The sequence below is a fragment of the Triturus cristatus genome, chromosome 4_1 (genome assembly GCF_964204655.1).
Source record: "Triturus cristatus chromosome 4_1, aTriCri1.1, whole genome shotgun sequence".
NCBI lineage: Eukaryota > Metazoa > Chordata > Amphibia > Caudata > Salamandridae > Triturus > Triturus cristatus.
Window position 1 is genome coordinate 184,713,258 of NC_140585.1, and position 20,493 is coordinate 184,733,750.

A 20,493-nucleotide genomic window follows, 5' to 3' on the forward strand; every position below is an offset into this window, starting at 1 on the left:
ATTGAGGCTGATCCTGCATGTGCAGGTTTGCCTTATCAGAGACAATCAGCAACCAGGTTGAACAGACTGACCCTCAGGCACTCATATCCACCCAAATCTGAAGTCACTTGTCTCACAAAGAATTTTCTCTAATTTGCTCCTCTACTATCACAAGAGACTGCATGAAATGAAAACCAGGAAAGCGTGTCTCCTGATAACTCAAACTTGTATTGCTAAGTGTTATCTGACACATTACAATTAATTGACTTCAGAAGGATGAAGTATACATTCACCCAGTCATGGATGAATTAAAAAACAAATAAAACAAAATGCTTATCATCAATCATAAACGTGTTTTTAAGAAGACATGACCAGGTGAGAAGATCAATTAAGTTTTCACACTGACTGGACACTTGCACAAAACTGTATTTGTCTCTAGTCTGTGATGGAAATGTTTGGAAAGTCAAACACACACTGCCAGAATGAGCTGCAATGCCATGCTAATGGTAGATCATGTGCTAGAGAAATCCAAGCTAACAACAATAATGTCAATTATGAAGATCCTTGTGCTGGTGCCTTGCTACTGCAAGTGAGAAATTGGGTTGTTGGTTGACTGGGGTGTGAGCCCTGGTAAAGTAGCGGCCACAATCCTTTGCAAGGTGAACCACAAAATGTCACTAAATTTACCAATACTTAACACTTGGTAGGTACTCACAAAAAGGAGTCAGGCTTACTTTCTATGCAATCTGTAAAGTATTTATGCAGCAGACAAACAGTAATAAAATGAAAATCCAACACAAGAAAAATCCTAAACCAATTAAAAAAAATAAACTACATTTAAATTAATTAATTGACACCAAAATAACAAAAGACCAATCAGTAGAACCAGAGTTATGAGTTTGTAAAGTTTTCAATAAAAACAAGCGCTTAAAAGATCAAAATATCAACCGCGGACATCTAGTTGTGCAAGACTGGCTCAAAGTCGAAAAATATGACCGACCGCAGGGGAGAATGGTCTGGACACAAGAAGTGGATTGGACCCAGTCAGTGCTTACCTTAAAACATAGAAGAATTTCTTATAAAAATGTCCTGGTTAAGTAAAGTTTAGTGAGGCAAGGCTTCAAGAGGTGTCTGAGGAGGGAAAGTTGTTGTTGGATTGCCTTGGGTCAAAGCTGCAGTGAATATTTCTACTTTCATACTTACTGGAATGGAAGTTGAATATCTCCAGCGGGATGAGCCAAAGACAGTTCCACAATGCCAGATACCCCTTTGAAGAAGGACTACTGTAAATATCTTGCTGCTGCAGAGAAGAACATAGTGGTAGAAGCCACAAAGTCAATCTGAACGGCGATACACTTCGGGCAGATAGGTGAGCAGGTTGGTCCCAGTCTCTTCCTCGTTCACAGAGCAGTCTTTGGCCATCATATACTTACGTACTCAATGTTGGGATTTGCCTGTCTGGGCACCTTTAGCACCATAACCAAGGGTCTGGGACAGGTGGGACACTTCTTGGAGGTTCAGGACATACTCAGGCTGGGTCCCGGTGAGGGTTTAAGATGATGGGAGCCTTTTGTGTATCAATGGCTCAGAATAGGAGGCTAGCGAACAAACCCTTGGAGTCATTCTGGTAGTCCTGGTTACAGGTGAAGATGGAGTGTTCAACAGCAGGGCTGGCCTCTGAAGATTTAAGGCAGGCTCCAGGCAGCAAGGCAGCCTTTCAAGGCACAGCAAAGCAATCTTGCAAAGTTCACAGCAGGTCATAGCAGCAGGCAGTGCTCTTTGAGTCCTTCCACCTGTTCAGGAGTGAATTGAATGTTGGGTCTGAAGATACTAGTTTTATACCCTGGTACAGTGCTTCTAAAAGCTTCTAGAAACATTCTGTAAAGTGCATAGAATTTCATGCCTCCCCTGCCCTGGCTTCAATCTGGCTGTAGTGACACTGTGGAAGTGTTATGTATTTTGTGTGAATGTAGAGCATACCGTATTCAGTTGCAGTTGGGGTTAGGCTCAGCTCCACTCCCCATCCTGCCAGCAGATGGCCCATTCAGGAAGACCTAATTCCTCTATTGTGAGACTGAAGAAGAATTTATAATGTCTGTGAGCTGCATCCAGTCATGTGACTCAAAACAGCCTACAGGTACAAAAGGGTTAAGAACAGGAAAATGCCAACTTTTTAAAAGGGACATTTTCCCAAATTGTAATAAAAAACCTGACTTCACCATTGAAAATAATTTTTTGTTACAATTCCAAAAACATCAATCATGACATAACCACCTGCTGTTATTTGTAAATTACAGCTTATTAAATGAAATAAGGTATCCCCAATGTTATCCTATTGGAGTGGAAAGCCTCACTGTAGTGCAAAACAAATTTGGGAGTTTTTCACTCTCTTGTCCAACCTTTTAATGACACATCACACTGCTCTATGGGCTACCTAAGGCCTACCTTAGGAGTGAACTATTTGTAATAAAAAGAGAGATTAATGCTTGCCAAGTCGACATGGCAATTAAAACTGCATTCAGTCTTGACAGCCCTAGGTCATGTTTAAGGTGCTACCTAAGGGGGTGGCATAATAAGTGCTGCTGGCCCTCTGACAGCAGTTAATTTATAGACCCTAGGTATATGGCATACCACTCTACAATGTACTTATAACTAAATTAAATAAATCAAATTGGTATACATCAGTTTAGTCATGTTTCATGTGAGTGAGCACAAGCACTTTAGCACTGGTTAACAGTGGTAAAGTGTACAGAGCCCTAAGGCCAACAAAAATGAATTCAGCAAAAAGTGGATGGAAAAAAGTAAAACATTTGTTAGTGACCCTACAGAGAGGACCAGGTCCAACACTGCGTGGAAAGCCACACTACATTAAAAACAAGCATAGTCAAAACAAACAAACTGGACTGTAATTTACTAATGCATGCAAGCACATGCTTGCACACATGTCTGTGCTTGCATGTGCTTGCATGTGTTAGATTGCCAGACACATTGGTTTTACTGCTGCTTGTTTTATTTCATGTGCCATAATCCATTTAGTTAGAGTGATGTTCAAAATTATTACAAAATTATTACAATAATTATCTATGCACTAAGTCAGAAGGATGAACTCAGTTTCCTCTCAAGTAAGACCTTGTTGCTCACCACATATGCAGTTTAGTGTCTATTAAAGGGACAGCACCAACATTTACCACTGGCAAGACCTGATGGTGCTTTCAGTATGTGTTCTTGCATTCATAAAGTGGCATGAGTAGTATAAGATGTGATTCAAACTAGATATCCTAGACTAGAAGTTTATAATTGGCCTTAAGATGTTCTAGTCAAAAATAAACTGTAATGGAAAGAAGACTAAAAAGGCTTAACTTTTTTACATCGAGTGTCTTGCAATTAACAAATAGGAAAATAAGAAAGAATTCCCAATAAATGGACTAACTAGTTAAAAGATAGTACTATGTTTGAATAAAGTTTTTAACATCAAACCTGATCACAAACCAGAAATGATTGCTGAAATTGTGTCAGCAGCAAAAAATATAGAAATAGACAAAGCATACAAACCAACTCTCTGCTGCCTTTTATTTTATTTGAATATTTTTTTTACAGCGCTAACTTGACCGTTGACTGTATCAGAGGGCTTTACAGTATTACTCCATGAAGAGTAATAAATGCAGTAATATCACAATCACTAAAAATTGACTAACAATTGAATAACATTCAGCCTTTGTTAGTAACACATTATCATAGTTCAGACCAAGCAGGCACCAGGCAGTGTTGAGAAGCAGGGGGGTAAAGTCGGTACTGTACGGAAGAGCGTGTTAGGATGCTAGAGATAATTAATCATGTGAGTGACTGGGGAAATAGGAGTTATGTGATCTAGGAAAGAAATGTGTTCATAAGGGATTCTTTGCTTCCTTTTTTTGAATGATATGACCAAGGGATTTGTTCCTATTTCAGGAAGTAGTGAGTTCCAGATTCTTGGGCAAACTCACTGAAGGCACGGTTGTAAGTTTTCTTCACGTGGAATCTGTAAGGTGTTGGAACTTCTGGATGCTCTGGAGCCATTTGAGAGTTCACATTTCTGGACAAGATAGTTAGAGGTATTGTGGTGGATGGCTTTATATTTCTAGCTGGATACTTGCTTCATAAGGGAGCCAGTTGAGGGATTTCAGATCCAGGATGACGTGAGTGTATCTTTTTGAATCAGTGATGAGCCTAGTGGCAGAGTTGTGCAAGGTCTTTAGAGGAGCAAGTTTGAATGTGGGCAGTCCAGATAGCGTTGTACTACAATAATCCAACCTGGGTATCACAAAGGCTTGTACAGCATATTTGAAATAGTTGGAGGGAGGTTTTAGTTTTCTTAAAATACTAATTTGGTGATTTGCTGCTTTGGTGGAGGGTCTGATGACTTTCTGCATGTTGAGGTTCTTGTCAAGAGTAACACCCAGTATGGTCTCCTCCCCACGAGAGGTTGCGATTTCTTCTAGGTTGTGCCTGGTACAGTTTAAGATTCCGATGCTAGAGTGTATATATCTGGTTCTCGGCTTGTCAGCAGGGGGAGAGTAAATGAAGGGAGGTGCAGGAGGCAGTGTGGTCAGGAAGGTATATTCATGCACATAATATGGGAGTGTGGGTATATTCAGAGTTACTGGAAAGAGATACACAAGAGCATGAAAGAGGTCCTTGGGGTAAGCCTCAGACCTGAAGCTAAACAATGTCTCTTAAATGTTTGGGAACCCAGGGACTTAAACAGAAAAGACAAACTATGGGTCACACTGGGTCTGTTGTTGGCTATTAGGAAAATAGCCCAGCTCTGGGGTTCTGGAGTTCCACCTAAACTTGAAAAATGGAGGGCAGACATGGATTAGTGCATGATTAGAGAAAAGACAGTGTATATAGCTCGGGGGTGCCCTAAAAAGTGGTCCGTGATTTGGAATAAACAACCTTGCTACAGAGTGGGAGTAATGCGGGTATGAGTTCCTTGAATAATTTTCAGGAAAGATGGTCATTGAAATAGTTTGAGGGTTTCAGTCTAAATACGAAAAGGGAAGGTTAGAGCCTGGGAAGTGGGGGCACTTGCCAGTTTGACGTGGCAGTAAAAACTGCATGCAGACACTGCAGTGGCAGGTCTGGGCACCTTTTACAAGGCTGCTTGTGTGGGTAGCACAATCAGTGTTGCAGGCTCACTAGCAGAATCTGATTCACAGGCCCCGGCACACATTGTGCACTGTACTAGGAACTTAGTAGTAAATCAAATAGGCTAAACATGGAAACACCAATTCCTATACACAATTTACATGGCGAGCATATGCACGGAATAGCAGTAGTAAAGTGCCCAGAGTCTTAAAACCAACAGAAACAAGGTCAAAAACAGGAGGCCTAAAAGCAAAAAGTCTTGGAGTGAACACAATGAAAAAGCTAAGTCTAACACCCATGTTCTCCCCCCCCCATCTGGCTAAAATAGAATTATTAAGATAAGAGGCAGGTCAAATGTCATATATACCCTAAAAGTAACCCTAATTCTTATGATACATTGAGTAAAATTCAAGTCCGATAAATCAAACACATAGGTGCCGATTCGGATCCTGGAAAAAATTTCCCCATATGAATCGTATCCGGGATTTTTACCGTACGAATCGTACAAGTAGCGTACAAACTGCCAAGTACGATTTGTATGGGAAAAAGTCCATACGAATCGCATTGTGAAAATATCCCCACACGTCCTCGGGTCGGAAAATGTGTCCGACACATCCTCGGACAATTTACCCTACGAATCAGAAAAATTAAGTCTGACCGCGCAAGTACGATCCGTCCCGTCCTTCCAATTTTACAACCGTATGGAAAATACACCGTACGGACCGAACTGCAATAGCAACCATGGAGACATGTGCCCGCACACGTGCCAAACCCCCCCCCAGACCCCGCGGATGTACGTGCCGTACCCCCACCCGTGTATGTACGAGTCGAAACCCCACCCGTGTATGTACACCTGTGTATGTACGAGTCGAACCCCCACACGTGTATGTACACCCGTGTATGTACGAGTCGAACCCCCATCCGTGTATGTACACCCGTGTATGTACGAGTCGAACCCCCACCTGTGTATGTACACCCATGTATGTACAAGTCGTACCCCCACCCGTATATGTACGAGTCGAACCCCCACCTGTGTATGTACACCCGTGTATGTACGAGTCGTACCCCCACCCGTGTATGTACGAGTCGAACCCCCACCTGTGTATGTACGAGTTGAACCCCCACCCGTGTATGTACACCCGTGTATGTACGAGTCGGATCCCACCTGTGTATGTACACCCGTGTATGTACGAGTCGAACCCCCACCCATGTATGTACGAGTCGAACCCCACCTGTGTATGTACACCCGTGTATGTACGAGTCGTACCCCCACCCATGTATGTACGAGTCGAACCCCCACCCGTGTATGTACACCCGTGTATGTACGAGTCGAACCCCCACCCGTGTATGTATACCCGTGTATGTACGAGTCGAACCCCCACCTGTGTATGTACACCCGTGTATGTACGAGTCGTACCCCCACCCGTGTATGTACGAGTCGAACCCCCACCTGTGTATGTACACCCGTGTATGTACGAGTCGAACCCCCACCTGTGTATGTACACCCGTGTATTTACAAGTCGTACCCCCACCCGTGTATGTACGAGTCGAACCCCCACCTGTGTATGAACACCCGTGTATGTACGAGTCGTACCCCCACCCGTGTATGTACACCCGTGTATGTACGAGTCGAACCCCCACCTGTGTATGTACACCTGTGTATGTACGAGTCGTACCCCCACCCGTGTATGTACGAGTCGAACCCCCACCTGTGTATGTACACCCGTGTATGTACGAGTCAAACCCCCACCCGTGTATGTACACCCGTGTATGTACGAGTCAAACCCCCACCTGTGTATGTACACCCGTGTATGTACGAGTCGTACCCCCACCCGTGTATGTACGAGTCGAACCCCCACCTGTGTATGTACACCCGTGTATGTACGAGTCGTACCCCACCCGTCTATGTACGAGTCGAACCCCCACCTGTGTATGTACACCCGTGTATGTACGAGTCATACCCCCACCCGTGTATGTACGAGTCAAACCCCCACCCGTGTATGTACGAGTCGAACCCCCACCCGTGTATGTACACCCGTGTATGTACGAGTCGAACCCCCACCCGTGTATGTACACCCGTGTATGTACAAGTCGAACCCCCACCTGTGTATGTACACCCGTGTATGTACGAGTCGTACCCCCACCCGTGTATGTACGAGTCGAACCCCCGGGTGGGGGTACGACTCGTACATACACGGGTGTACATACACGGGTGGGGGTACGACTCGTACAAGGGGGGGCTGGAGGGGGTGTCTCAGTCCATACGAATGTCACGTATGCACTGTCCCGGATCACATTCGTATGTATTTTTCAGTCGGTCGGTGTTTTTTCCGATTCGTACGGAAATGGTGTTTCCGTACGAATCGTACTTGCATGTTTGTAGGGTCTTTTTCCCAGGTACGAGTCGGACGGAGAAAACGCTCCGTCCGACAATTCGTACCGGGTTTCTCCAGGATTGGAATCGGCACCATAGTAGTTTATTAACAGTGCACACCCTAATCCCACATTCTCTGAAGGTGCTCTCGAATGTGTTGATAAAGACAAAAGGAGGGTCATGGAAATATCATATATACTTAGGATCACACACTTACAAGTATGGTAGTGGAGATTAATCAGTGTTTTATGGTGCACAGTGAACACTTCAGTGGCCAGAGGGGTATCTTCTTTCTTTCACTAACAGTTAAAGCTTTTCCTAGTTCTCTTCTTAGAGTACTAGGGTAGGGGATGGTGGTAGCCTGAAGCCACATGAAAGCTTGAGTTGTTTTGAGCTCAAAGGCCCAGAAGACCTCAAGCTGAGGCAGTGGGAGGTAATCTGCCTCGAGCCTGACTTTGGATTTAAGTGGCTCACCAACTTCAGGAAAGCGAGTATCAATAAAACGTACCTTCACAACATATATATTATGTACAACATCTGTGCAGATGTCACTCACACAAAAGGGCAATATGTACAGCTGCAGAGCATGTCGACCTTACAAAACAGATGCAGGACAGGAGGTGATTAACGATTTAAGCACTCAAAGGTCAAATCTATTTATAAGGAATATTTATGGCAAATGCATTTTGCCTCAATTATTTATTGTAAACATTATATAGTGAAGCTATTGAGCCTTTAAGGGTGGACATTTCTTAAACTCTGACAAAACTAGGGATGTGTGAAATTTGCATAATTTGTTTTTGTGTATTTACTAGGGGTGGGCGGAATTTGCGAAATCCACTTTCGCAAATTATCGCGAAAATGTTTAAAATTATCACAAACAAGCGGAAATATCGCAAAGATGCGGAAGTTTTTTTCCCGCATGTTCGCGAGATTTTCTGCATGGTTGCGGGTCGCCAACTTACCCATCTGGTTGCTCGCGGGCGCGGCCATCTTGTTTTGAGTTGTCTCGCGGTGCATGATCGCGAGAAGAAAGACGTGATCGCGCGACGCATGACGTCACTGCGGGCGCAAACTGTCGCGAGACAGCGCAAATGGCTAAAAACAATACAACATCTCATGGAGAACGCGACCGGATCAAGAAAACTTGTCGGCGAACGCAGGGATTCAGGTAAGGCGATCGCGCGCGCGCGAGAATGTATTATTTTACAGCGCAAGCAAGAAACAAATTATCGCCAAGCTGCGGAAAGCGGACATTTTGACATTTTCTCGCTCTCCGCGGAACGCGAAAATGTCAAATTATTGCAATTTCCGCGAACGGAACGAAATTTTAGCCCAGGCCTAGTATTTACATGAGAGTATAGTGAAATGGAGCAAAATTACATAAAATGCTAACCTGTCATTTCTCTCTATAATTGTGCGCAACATACATCCTTGAGTCAATTTTATAGTGCGGAAATGCATTTAACCAAGAGCTATTGTTCCTGGTAATTTTTTTATGAAAGCTACTATGAATAGCACAGCTCACAGTAAAGGTTTACCGCAAACAGCATATAATTGGCAAAGTGGCTTATGCAAAATTCACTAAATCACAAAAGGATGTCAGTGTAATGAAAAATCTGCCTTGGCCCAGTTAAAACCTCTAGACAGGTATTGTGTTAGATGGATTCTCAAAGAATGCTGTAGGAAGAATTGTTTTGTGCTTATCCCCCACCACTAGGTTTTCCCTGATGCCAAACACCGCTGGGAAAATAATTGTACTTTATAATGCCTCTTTAGCCTCTTAAGAGGTGTTGAATATTGTTTTGCCAATTTTCATATATTTAGAATTATATTAGGAATTTTTGACTGTATGCATTTGGTTGCCTTGTGAGAGGCTTATAGGGAATTCAGTAGCACTGAGTTGTTTACCGTGATAAATCAATGATAAAGACAATTGTCTTAATTGTGTTTTTGTGGTAAACCATGTCTCATGTTACAGAGCTGATATGTTTATTATGAAAAGTTATAGCAAAAGTAATCTCTCACCAATTTATTGTGAAATGCATTTATTAGAGCCAATAAGTGTGTTACTTGAATATTATGCTCATGCATTGAAGACTGCAGACTAATATTTTGTGAGATGGAATCTCACAGATTTCCTTAGTCGGAAAGGGTTTTGGTATTGGAAAACACTTATATTTCAAGATTTGTCGCATGATAATTCTTTAGAGATATGTTGGGCCCGATTCACAGAACTAACTTAAGACAAAATCCTAAACTTACTACCATTTTGGTATTCACAGAAGGCACTTACTCATTTTGTTATTCACAGAAGGCACTTTACTCATTTCGGTATTCACAGAAGTTAGGAGTCCTAACTTTAGGACTCCTAAATGCCTTCTATGAATACCGAAAGTCTTAAAATTAGGATTTTTCTCAGTTTAGTAGTAGTATAGTTAGGACTCCTAACTTTAGGACTCCTAAATGCCTTCTGTGAATACCGGAAGTCTTAAAATTAGGATTTTTCTCAGTTTAGTAGTAGTATAGTTAGGACTCCTAACTTTAGGACTCCTAAATGCCTTCTGTGAATACCGGAAGTCTTAAAATTAGGATTTTTCTCAATTTAGTAGTCCTAAATCTAAAATTTAGGACTACTAAACTGAGAAAAATCCTAATTTTAAGACTTTCCGTATTCACAGAAGGCATTTAGGAGACCTAAAGTTAGGAGTCCTAACTATACTACTACCAAACTGAGAAAAATCCTAATTTTAAGACTTTCGGTATTCACAGAAGGCATTTAGGAGTCCTAAAGTTAGGAGTCCTAAATTTAGGACTACTAAATTTAGAAAAATCCTAATTTTAAGACTTTCGGTATTCACAGAAGGCATTTAGGAGTCCTAAAGTTAGGACTCATAACTTCTGTGAATACCGAAATGAGTAAGTGCCTTCTGTGAATACCAAAATGAGTAAGTGCCTTCTGTGAATACCAAAATGGTAGTAAGTTTAGGATTTTGTCTTAAATTAGTTTTGTGAATCGGGCCCCGTTGTTTGTTATTTTACCAGCTGTAGATTTGTATGTGTTTGTTATTTTATGAAAGTGTGCCTGATGGTTGCCAGTTTATAAACTATACCCCAGGCTTTAGTTATGAAGGTAAATTCTTCAGGAAATTTCAGATGCCATACTTCTAATCTGTGAATGATTACACAGTTGGCCTGAATTACTTATTATAAAAATCATATGTTGCTGCAAACAGGACTTTCAGGGTTGGTTCATATCACACTGTGGAAATGCAGGTAAACAGGACATTTGTCACCTGGAATTACACTAATTACTATTGAAAGTAAGATTTTAGTGTTACTTACTTCAGTTGAGAAGCCTTATAGGTGGAAACCTAGATGGCAACTCTAAGGAGGAACCAGAAAGTGTAGTTCTTTGTCGGGATCTCGTAATAAAAAAACACATATATAGATGTTATTTGGGTCGGCTTCCTTTTGCATGTTCAATTGTCTCGCACATTTTACGTCTCCCCATGACAGCATGCAGCATGGTGCAATGGGCCTGTTCACCCATTTCTTTAATTTGCTCTATTGCCCTGTGAGTAGTTGCATTTTGCCTGAACACATGCACACCCACCTGAAAATGAGTGTGATTAAGTGTCTGATATGGTGGGAAGACCTGTAGTTTTCCAGTTATTCCTTTTATTTGCTCTTTCATTTTCCCCGCCTGCTCCTTTTTTAGAGCATCTTAAAGGTCCTTGAACATTCCTACCTCTCTACTTGCTTGTCGTTCGTTTCTCTTGCAGTGTACCACATTTTCTCTGCCCACTATTTCTACATTGTGCAGCCATATTTGAATGGCAATGTCCATAGTGTTTCATTGGTTTAGTAATAGTATTAGTTTAAAAGCCTTATGTTGGTCACCATGAAGCAGTACAGGAATGGTATTGTTCATACCGTATCATTGTTTTTAACTTGCGAAAATAGTTTCTCCAAAATATGGCTTTTGTTATTGAAGTTTATAACAATAATAAACTATGCCTGTTGCAGTGTCTAATATTATTTAGGTGGTGGTGGTGAGTGATAAGTTTCTACATTTGTTCTTTTATTTATTCAGTTTGTGTGTCTGGTTTAGTTTAGATGGTTTATTGGGCCGATGCAAGAATCAAACAGAGAGTGGTTGAATGGAATTAGGAGTGCAAGAATGAGAGACAGACTGCATGAATGATAACCTAGTGAGTGCCTAAACCCATAAGTGTCTGAAATGGGCATTTTAAGGTATAAGCCATACTTATTGGCATTGCCAGTGGTAGTTGAATATAATATGCTCTTGGATTATTTTTTTTGTGGAGCCTTGATAATCATGCAACACAGTGACATTGCAGGAAAATGTTGGCTGGCAGGATGCATTAGAGATACAGAAACATATATGTTATTATTCTGTTGCTCATGAAAGATGATGATAATCCATCCACCACTGTAATAATAATTGAATATGTTGTTTTAAATATTTTAATTAATCATATTGCCATTTCACACAATAGATGTTTTCATTTATTACCCTCCATTTCCTCATTTAGTAACATTTTGACATTGACATTTTTTCACGCCTAAGACTACTCAATCAATAACTCTATATCTTTATCAGTTGGTTATTCAAATTGCAATTATTTTACCTATATATGAAGTCATCTATTGCACTTCCATTTTGGAATCAATCTATCAGTGAAGCTGCCAGCAATGTTCCATGTACCATACAAAATGGAGTAGATGATCTATTCTATTGAAAAATTAAAAACAATCCATACATGTGCACAACAATCCACTAAAGTGCACAGCAATCCACAAAAATGCACGCACTCCATTGGTAGTCAGCTTCACTCCGAAACAAATGTGCTGTTTACCAGATGACAAAGACAGGTCATCAGATCTACAATCTTCTCACACTCACCATCAACTGTTGCTGATCAGACTACCACCAGAGACTGCCTGTTTGACATGCATGTTGTGAGCTGCGGTATGATGTGGTATGATAGAGACGGGCTGGTGCTGGGTACTTTCTGGAAAAAAGGGTCAAGTTCTGGAGGGCACACTGCCACTGTTAAAGCAGAGCAGTCATGTAACGTGTGCTTTCAGCAAAATCTAACTCTTTGAGAAGGTGGTGCAAAGCCTGATAAAATTACACGGAGTAGTTGATAGTTAATTCTTATTAGTCAGTTAAGCTGCAACATTAGGACTTAATTTGATTACACTAACATCTGTTGAAACTGATCTGTTCCCTTGAAGATCATTTCATTTTGTATAAACGTTGAACAAGTTGTTTTAATGAATAGTGTGAAATTGTATTTTCTTCTGTTGGTATTTAATGTTATGTATTCCCCTGTGTTATTTGAAGTTATGATTGTGATCTATTCAATTCCAAATGTGCATCCCATTCCTAAATGATTAAGGTGGATTTCTGTGGCCATCCCAGCAAGGGCACAGTCATGGGGTTCTATCGAGATGTATCTGCCTGTACTGCTTTTTCTTACTTCAAAGTTCCAATCATCAACCTTTCTACTATTAAGGAACACACATTCACCAACAAAAGACATCTACAAATGACTCAAAACCATGTTCATCCTGTAAAGGAAGACACAAACTGCAAAGCGTTTGGATTATCTCATTGTAAAATACAGTTCCATTAAGTAGATTGCTCTGTCCGGGACTCTCACCTCATCATGAACAAATAAATCCAACAGTTCAGGCTGACTGTGGTCTTGTGAGTCAGCTCGGATGTTGGGAAGACCAGCAAACAGTACCTTGAAATTCTGGGCATTGTGGACCCTGCAATGAGCTCTGAAGTGGGGGCGTTGGTCCCAGAGCTCGGTGGAGGAGTTGTCGGGCAGTTGAAGTCACATGGGTTGCAGCTTGAACTCTGTGAGGTTAAAGTCAGGAGCACCGGCAGGCATTGGGGCTGTGGTGCGAAGTGGATCAGTGCGGCGTGCGTTGTTCTCAGGTCTCGGTGCAGGCAGCAGCTCAGTGACAGCGTTAGTGATACCAGGGCTGATGTGCAAAGTGGGATAGAGCTGGTAGTGGTACTGGCAGGTCACGGTGCAAGCATCGTCATCATCTTTGCTGAAGCGCTGTTGTTGGTAGATGAGCTGGCTTGATGGCTCCAGCATTAGTTGGTCAAGGCTGCGGTGTGGAATGGGTCAGTGCTTCAAGTAACTTATAAGTGGTGCCCCCAGGCCAGGGTGCAGGCAGCGGCGTCAATGTTGGTGTGGAGCTTCGATGATGGGGAGGCCAGGCGGTGATGTGAAGCTAGGTGATGTGAAGTGTAGTGCCCTCAGGTCACGTTGCTAGCAGCAACTTGGTGGCGGAATAAGGTGGCATTGTCATTGAGACCAGGGTTGCCGTGCAAAGTGGTGCTCTCTGCGATGTCTGCAGGTCATGGAGCTGACAGTGGCGCCGTTGATAGAGTCGGGATGCTTTTTCTTCAGCACACAAAATGTTCCTAGTGCTGATAGCAGATAATCCTGAAGTCTTTGCTGTTTCTGAGACTTCTTGAACAGGGGACAAGCTCTACTTAAAGCCCCTGCAGAAACCCAGGAAAATAAGTTGCAGAAGTTCCAATCCAGTCCTTTTGCTGCCCAAGACAGAAGCAGCAATTGCAGGTCAACTCAATTAAGCAACACACAGCAAAGGGGCAGGGGGAGAGGAGTTGGCCTAACGGCTAGGGCGCTCGGCCTCGGACCTAGGGACCTGGGTTCGAGTCTCAGTAATGACGCTGAATATCCTGTGATTCTGGGCAAATCACCTAATCTCCCCGTGCCTAACGAAAAAATGAATGTGTGTCCTCATGTAACGTAACTGGTGCTATGTAAAGCGCTCTGATACCAGATTGGATTCGGGTCAAGTTTTTGCTATATAAAACTCCGAGTGAAAAAAAACTCCTACTGGCAGCTCTTCCTGCTCTTCTTCTTGGAAGGTTCCTTAGTCCAAAATAGTTCAAATGAAGTATTTGAGGTCCCTCAGACTTCCAACAGGAGGCAAGATCTACTTCAAGCCCTTGGAGAGAATTCTAACAGCAGGATGATAAAAGTACTATCCAGTCCTATCCCTGCCCAAGACAGAAGCAGCCCTGCCCAAGACAGAAGCAGCAAGCAGCATGCCAACACAGCAAAACATGCTGCAAAGTGGCAGTTCCTCATGACAGCTAATCTAGCCATTCTTCCTGGAAGGATCCTTAGTTCAGCAGTAATCTAATGTTCTGGTGCTTTAGGTCCAATATTCATGCTACTTTTCCCATTCAAGCACCTCTTGCTCAACGGAAACCAGTTCTGTCCTCCCAAGGCCAGATTCACTACAGGAGATGGAGACAGCATTGTGCAGAGCAGATACTGCCTATTCAGATGCTAGTGAAAACTCGTCTGACCACTCTAGATGCAGATGGATTTATTCTGCCCGGCTATGAGTCACCCAGGACAGGCAGGACACACATAAACCCCCTTTGTGACTGTCTAGATTGAAGGGACATCCTCAGCTCCTTTCACGCCAAACCTAGACAGTGAACATGCAAACAGGCAGAGACAGAGGCACACATAATGGTTATGCAAGAAAATGCCCACTTTCTGAGGGTGTCATTTTCAAACACACAATTTAAAAATCACCTTTACTAAACAGTGTGTAATTTTATTCTGAGTTCATGGAACCTAACCTCCAAATCTCGAGCTGCTGCCAATTAAAAGTTATAGTTGTGAAATATTACAAGGCAACTCCAATATTGGTCTATAGGAGAACTAGTCCTTGCCATGCCATATTGAAAAAAATATTAGACAGAATTTCACTACCAGGACATGCAACAAACACCAGTACATGTACTCCCTTTCACATATACTGCACCCGGCCCACAGGGGTACCTTGGGTCTACCTTAGTGGGTGCCTTTGCCAGGTCAACATGGCAGTTACAAACTGATCATGCAGACACTGTAGTGGCAGGTCGGAGACACAGTTGAAAGGCTACTTGTGTGGGTTGCACAACCAGTGCTACAGGCCCGCTAGTAACATTAGATTGACCGGCCCTGGGTACCCTGTGCACAATGCCAGTGACTTAGTAGTAAATCAAATATGCTAATCATGGATACACCAAATAACACTATGTACATGGTGAGCATCTGCACTTTAACACTGAAAACAACACCCTCTCAGCCTGAAGCCAGGGCAGACTAATCAATCCTTTGATAGACTTCCCTGCTTGGGGCAACAGAACATAGACCCGGCCAACAACAGCGGGGGCATTTCAGGGCTCTCTAAGCTCTGTGCTATCAGATTGGGCCTGGCACCCTTTCTCCACTCTCCCGCCCACCAGTTCAGGAGTGGCCTCCTAGGACTGGTCCACTTAGGCTGGACAGGTGTCAGGGGCGAGGCCTTCCTCCCCCTGCCCTCATTCTCAGGGGACTGTACGCTCCATGTGAGAGAGGTACTACAAGAATACAGAATTGTCAGGGAGCCTGTGGTACCCATCTTGCACAATTCTTCCATCAGTCCAGGAGCGGTATTCTGAGACTGGTCACTCAGGGCAGGGTCTGTTCCCTATAGCTAAACAGGAGACTGGAGCAGGCACTCTCACACCCTGTCCTCCCTCCTGCTGTCCTCTACCCTTCACTGTGGAGATTTACCCCCAGGCTCCAGAATTGCATGGGCGTAGGGGGCATGGGGAACCCTTCTCCCTGCTCCCCTCTTCCAGAATCAGTAGAGTATCCCCCTACTACTAGGAATATGCCCCCCTCTGGCAGTTCCCCATTCTACCGCAGGGATCCTTAACACCACTTGAGCTACCTCATATTCCGGAACTCCCTGGTGCATGTCAATACCCTCCTTGAAGCAGGGCATCAAGTCTCTGGGAGTGTGTGTGTGTTTGTGTGTGTGTGTGTATGTGTGTGTGTGTATGTCCCACTGTAGTACAGGGCATAACACTTTTGCTGCTACCATCTAAGCTGGACCTGTCTCGCCAGGCTTCCCAGCTCCAGCTCTCTCCCTTTGAGCTCATTAGCTAAAATTATTTCATTTCTATCAGCTCCATTTGCATTTTCAAATGCTCCAACTCAAGCTTCCTGGCTCTCTGCCTATTCTACTACTCCTATGGAGAAAGACCTGGAGAAGGTCTACTGCTGCTTGACCCAGAGGGTACCTCCCCCCTAACACCTCCTAAACCCTCAGGTCATCTTTCCTTTCAATCGGCTCCTCCCCTCCACAATAGGATCCTCAGAATGGCCACTGGCATTCCTGGCCGCTACCTAAGCCATCAGTGCATTTTGTATCTTCTCCTATTTGTGATATGATAGTAGTGTCAAATGCAAATGAAAGTTGCCAGAGATATGCACCATGTCCAATTAGGGACTCTTCCTTCTAGTCAGGTAAGGGAACTATACTTATAAAATGATCTCTGCTCACCCCATTGGTAGCTTGCCATTAGCAGTCAGGCTTATCTCAGAGGCAGCATGGAAAGCATTTGCACGTAACACACAGTAATAGAGTGAAAACACTACAAAAGGACACCACACCAGCTTTAGAACACAGTCAGAAAAGATGCCACGTCTCTTGAATTTGAATTACTGTGTAGGTAATGTGCAGTTTGTAATTATTGCAATTGGCATATTGCCAGCAGCCTTAACTCAGCTCTCAATATTTTAAAGAAATTTGAGTGCATCGTTCATAGTTAGTAGGCATGCGCAGAATTTCGATCATGCCAGACTAATCGCAGTCATTTTGGCAATTCTGTATTACTCTTTGATGCAGAATTACAGATAGTTACATGATTACTCCTGCATGCATAATCAAATGTAATTTGTGGGACTCAATCTAACACCAAGAGAGGAAAATAGCTGGAAATGAACGCAGTAAGTTAGGGGGAAATCCTATACCAGGAGCACATTTAGCAAGTCCACTTGTTTCCTGTTTTGTTGAGTTCATCGCTATTTCTTAATGCAAGTGCATTTTTATGTTAAGAAATAGCTCTAAATGCAGAATTGCTGCTTTTTTGTAATTCAAAAATAATCTTGCGTAATTATTAGGTACTTCAGCATAATAAAACTACATATTTGCTACATATATGTGAGTTACGTCCACCAATAACAGTTAATCTATGTGAGTTATTCCTGCTCGTTCCAAGCATACCTACATTTTATGGGTTTTCTTTGTCTGGTAAAAACTTAGGGCGGCGGTGGCACAAGGGTCAGATTAATATACCACCTGTGCTGCTGCGGCACCTCAAAGCATATTATGAGTTGCGTTTTTCCTTTTTACCAGCCTTTCCATGGTGGGGAGCCCGCCATGGAAACATTTGCGGAGAGGCAAATCACTACTGCCTCTGGTGCAAGCAGAGGGGATACATGTTGTTCCCCTTGACATTGCACCCCCAAGTTCCTGCATCGTAAGAAATGCACAATGTGGTGCATTTCTTCCCATGCAGGAACATGCTGTGGTGGTCCCACGGCACTGCCTTTCTAAGGCTCTCCTTTGAGCCTTAGAAAGGCACAACCGTGGGACCACCGCAGCACCATCTGCCTGGCCTGGATTCCAGTTGGAAGCTGGCAGGCCATCTAATCTACAGGTTTGGCTGTCCTCTCCCAGATATCTGGCATGGCGCTCTGCAGGAGGACCACTAAACTTGTATTCAGGCCATTAATCAGTTGTGAGATCATGTGTGCATAATAGTGTGTAATAGTAAGTAACAAAGTGCAGCTTTCATAGCTGTTGTGTATTTGATGTGTGTATGTATACTGTCATGTTTCTTCTGCATTGCCCATTGTAGGTTTCCCTATGTTAGCCTAACTGTGCATGTTGTAGGCCTCATTTTTCTTTTGCACAAATTACTATATTAACACGCTTCTTTTGTGCCACATTGTACTTTCACATGGTTCCTGCATTCGTTTTCACATTCTGTTCTTTTCCAGGGATTTAGTTTGAGCACCACTGACAGGGTCAAGCAACAATGTTCTTTCTTCTTCTTTCTGGCCAGGTACTATCACCTAGACATAAGAAAATAATGCAGCTGTTTTTCAAGTGCATACATGTCCTAGCATATTGATGGGCACAAGAGCCACACACACACACTGGAACAGGACTTTAGACAAGAGCACTATGTCTGCTGAGATGTGGAGCATTCATCTGTGTATGCTAAGGTACAGGGTCTGCTGATAATCCCAGAGATCTTTTATATAATCATTTAGCTTCACTCACAGGGGAGGTTGGTTAGATTACTCTGTTTTATAAGATCACAGCACTTCTCATGGTATATGGATTAGTAACCATGTTAACAGTATTTATTTTATGCATTTGTTTTCTAATTGTGGTAAATATACTGCATTTCAGAGCACAATAGTTTGAATAAATATTCAAAATTTCTTCTGTGTCTCTTGGTTATCTTATTGCGGACAAGTACAAGCGAGAGAGGTAAAGGGTGCGTCTAAATACCACGATCCCTGAGAGGGACGTTCTGGGGGTTCCAATTCATTTGTTTCTCTGGGATGGTTAAGAGGGCAATTGAGGTACTATTGATAGTCGTACCTGGGCTTATGGATACAGAGGTATAAAGATTGATTCAGTCCCTACATACGGATGTTCCATGGTCCCAAGCATAGTTCTGATCGAGAGCAGAATCACAGCAACAAAATTTAAGTATGTATGTATATGGTGTTGCTGAAGCAGAACTCAAAAGAAAAGGCAGCAGAGTGCTGTGCATGGTGTAAAAGATGAGGATAAAGTCAAGGAGTAAAAGGAGAGGAAGCTGGGTTGTGGGTGTTCATTGCATTGTGATGTATTGTTCTTTAAATAGGTGAGTTTGACACTTTCCCTAACTGGAGCAGCCTTGGGGTAGTCCTGATGGATACAGGGATGATGATGCTCTAGATTTTGAGTGCATAGAGTGAAAAGACTGGCTGTTTTGTTTTTTGCTTTTCCTGGGCTGCAGTACGATGTTGTCCTGGTTGAAGTCCTGATGAGAACAAACCCAGAGATGTTTCGCTTGTCTGTAGGCTCAGTCAAGGTGCTGACCATTATTCATTTGTAAATGATGATGCTGATTTTGAATGCCAATAAGCACATACAATGGATTTCAATCAGGATGGGGCTGATGTTCTTCATATTTCTTCATGTTCCAGATGAAACCTACTGTGCTGTTTAGGAGGCCAAGGGCATGCCAGTGTGGAGTCAGGAAGGCTATGGAGGTGATAGAGTAGGACATTACCCATTACCTCCATCCAAATATAGGAGTATAAGGATCAGCCATTCTGAAGTCACTTTTTGGAAGAAATGGTTTGACTTCCTTTAAACCAGAGAGCTGGTACAAGGCTGTCCTTTTTTTTCTTTTTTTTGCCAGTGAGTTCCTTAAAGTGAGGTTGGTGTCCAGGGTGACTTTAAGTGAGTTGACAGTCAGAGACATTTGGAGATCAAAGCTGTTGAGGTTCATGCCATATAGCCAGGTATGTAATGTAGCTTTTGTGTTGTTCTTGGCAAATAACAGGAATGCTGTCTTGATTGCGTTGAGTTTCAAGAAGACGCTGGACATCCAGAGCTGGATTACATGCATGTAATGTTTAGAATGTTGGATGCCTGGAGCAGTGGAGGCTTTCCAGCACAGCTTTGTATCTTCAACATATTGGTGAATCATGATGACGTTATCTGTGAGTTGAAAACCAAGCGCCTCCATGTAAAGGTTATAGGTGAAAGGAGCAAGTATGGAACCCTTGAGGATTCCACATGTGAAAGTGATATTTTGTGACCAATCTTGGATGCACCACACACATGACTTGATATTCCTGTTTATTAGTCGTAGTATTGCAACCATGGTTTGACGCTGGAGCACACCAATGTCATAATTGTAAAGAGGTGATCATTTTGATTTATATTATACAACACATGGATACATTGAGGAGTGCCCAGAAATCTGGATCACTGACAGAATATTGGAACCAAAAATATTACGTGGACAGAATATTGTGTCAAAAATATCAAGGACCAAAATATCTAGAAGGTAAGTGCAAATAGATAAG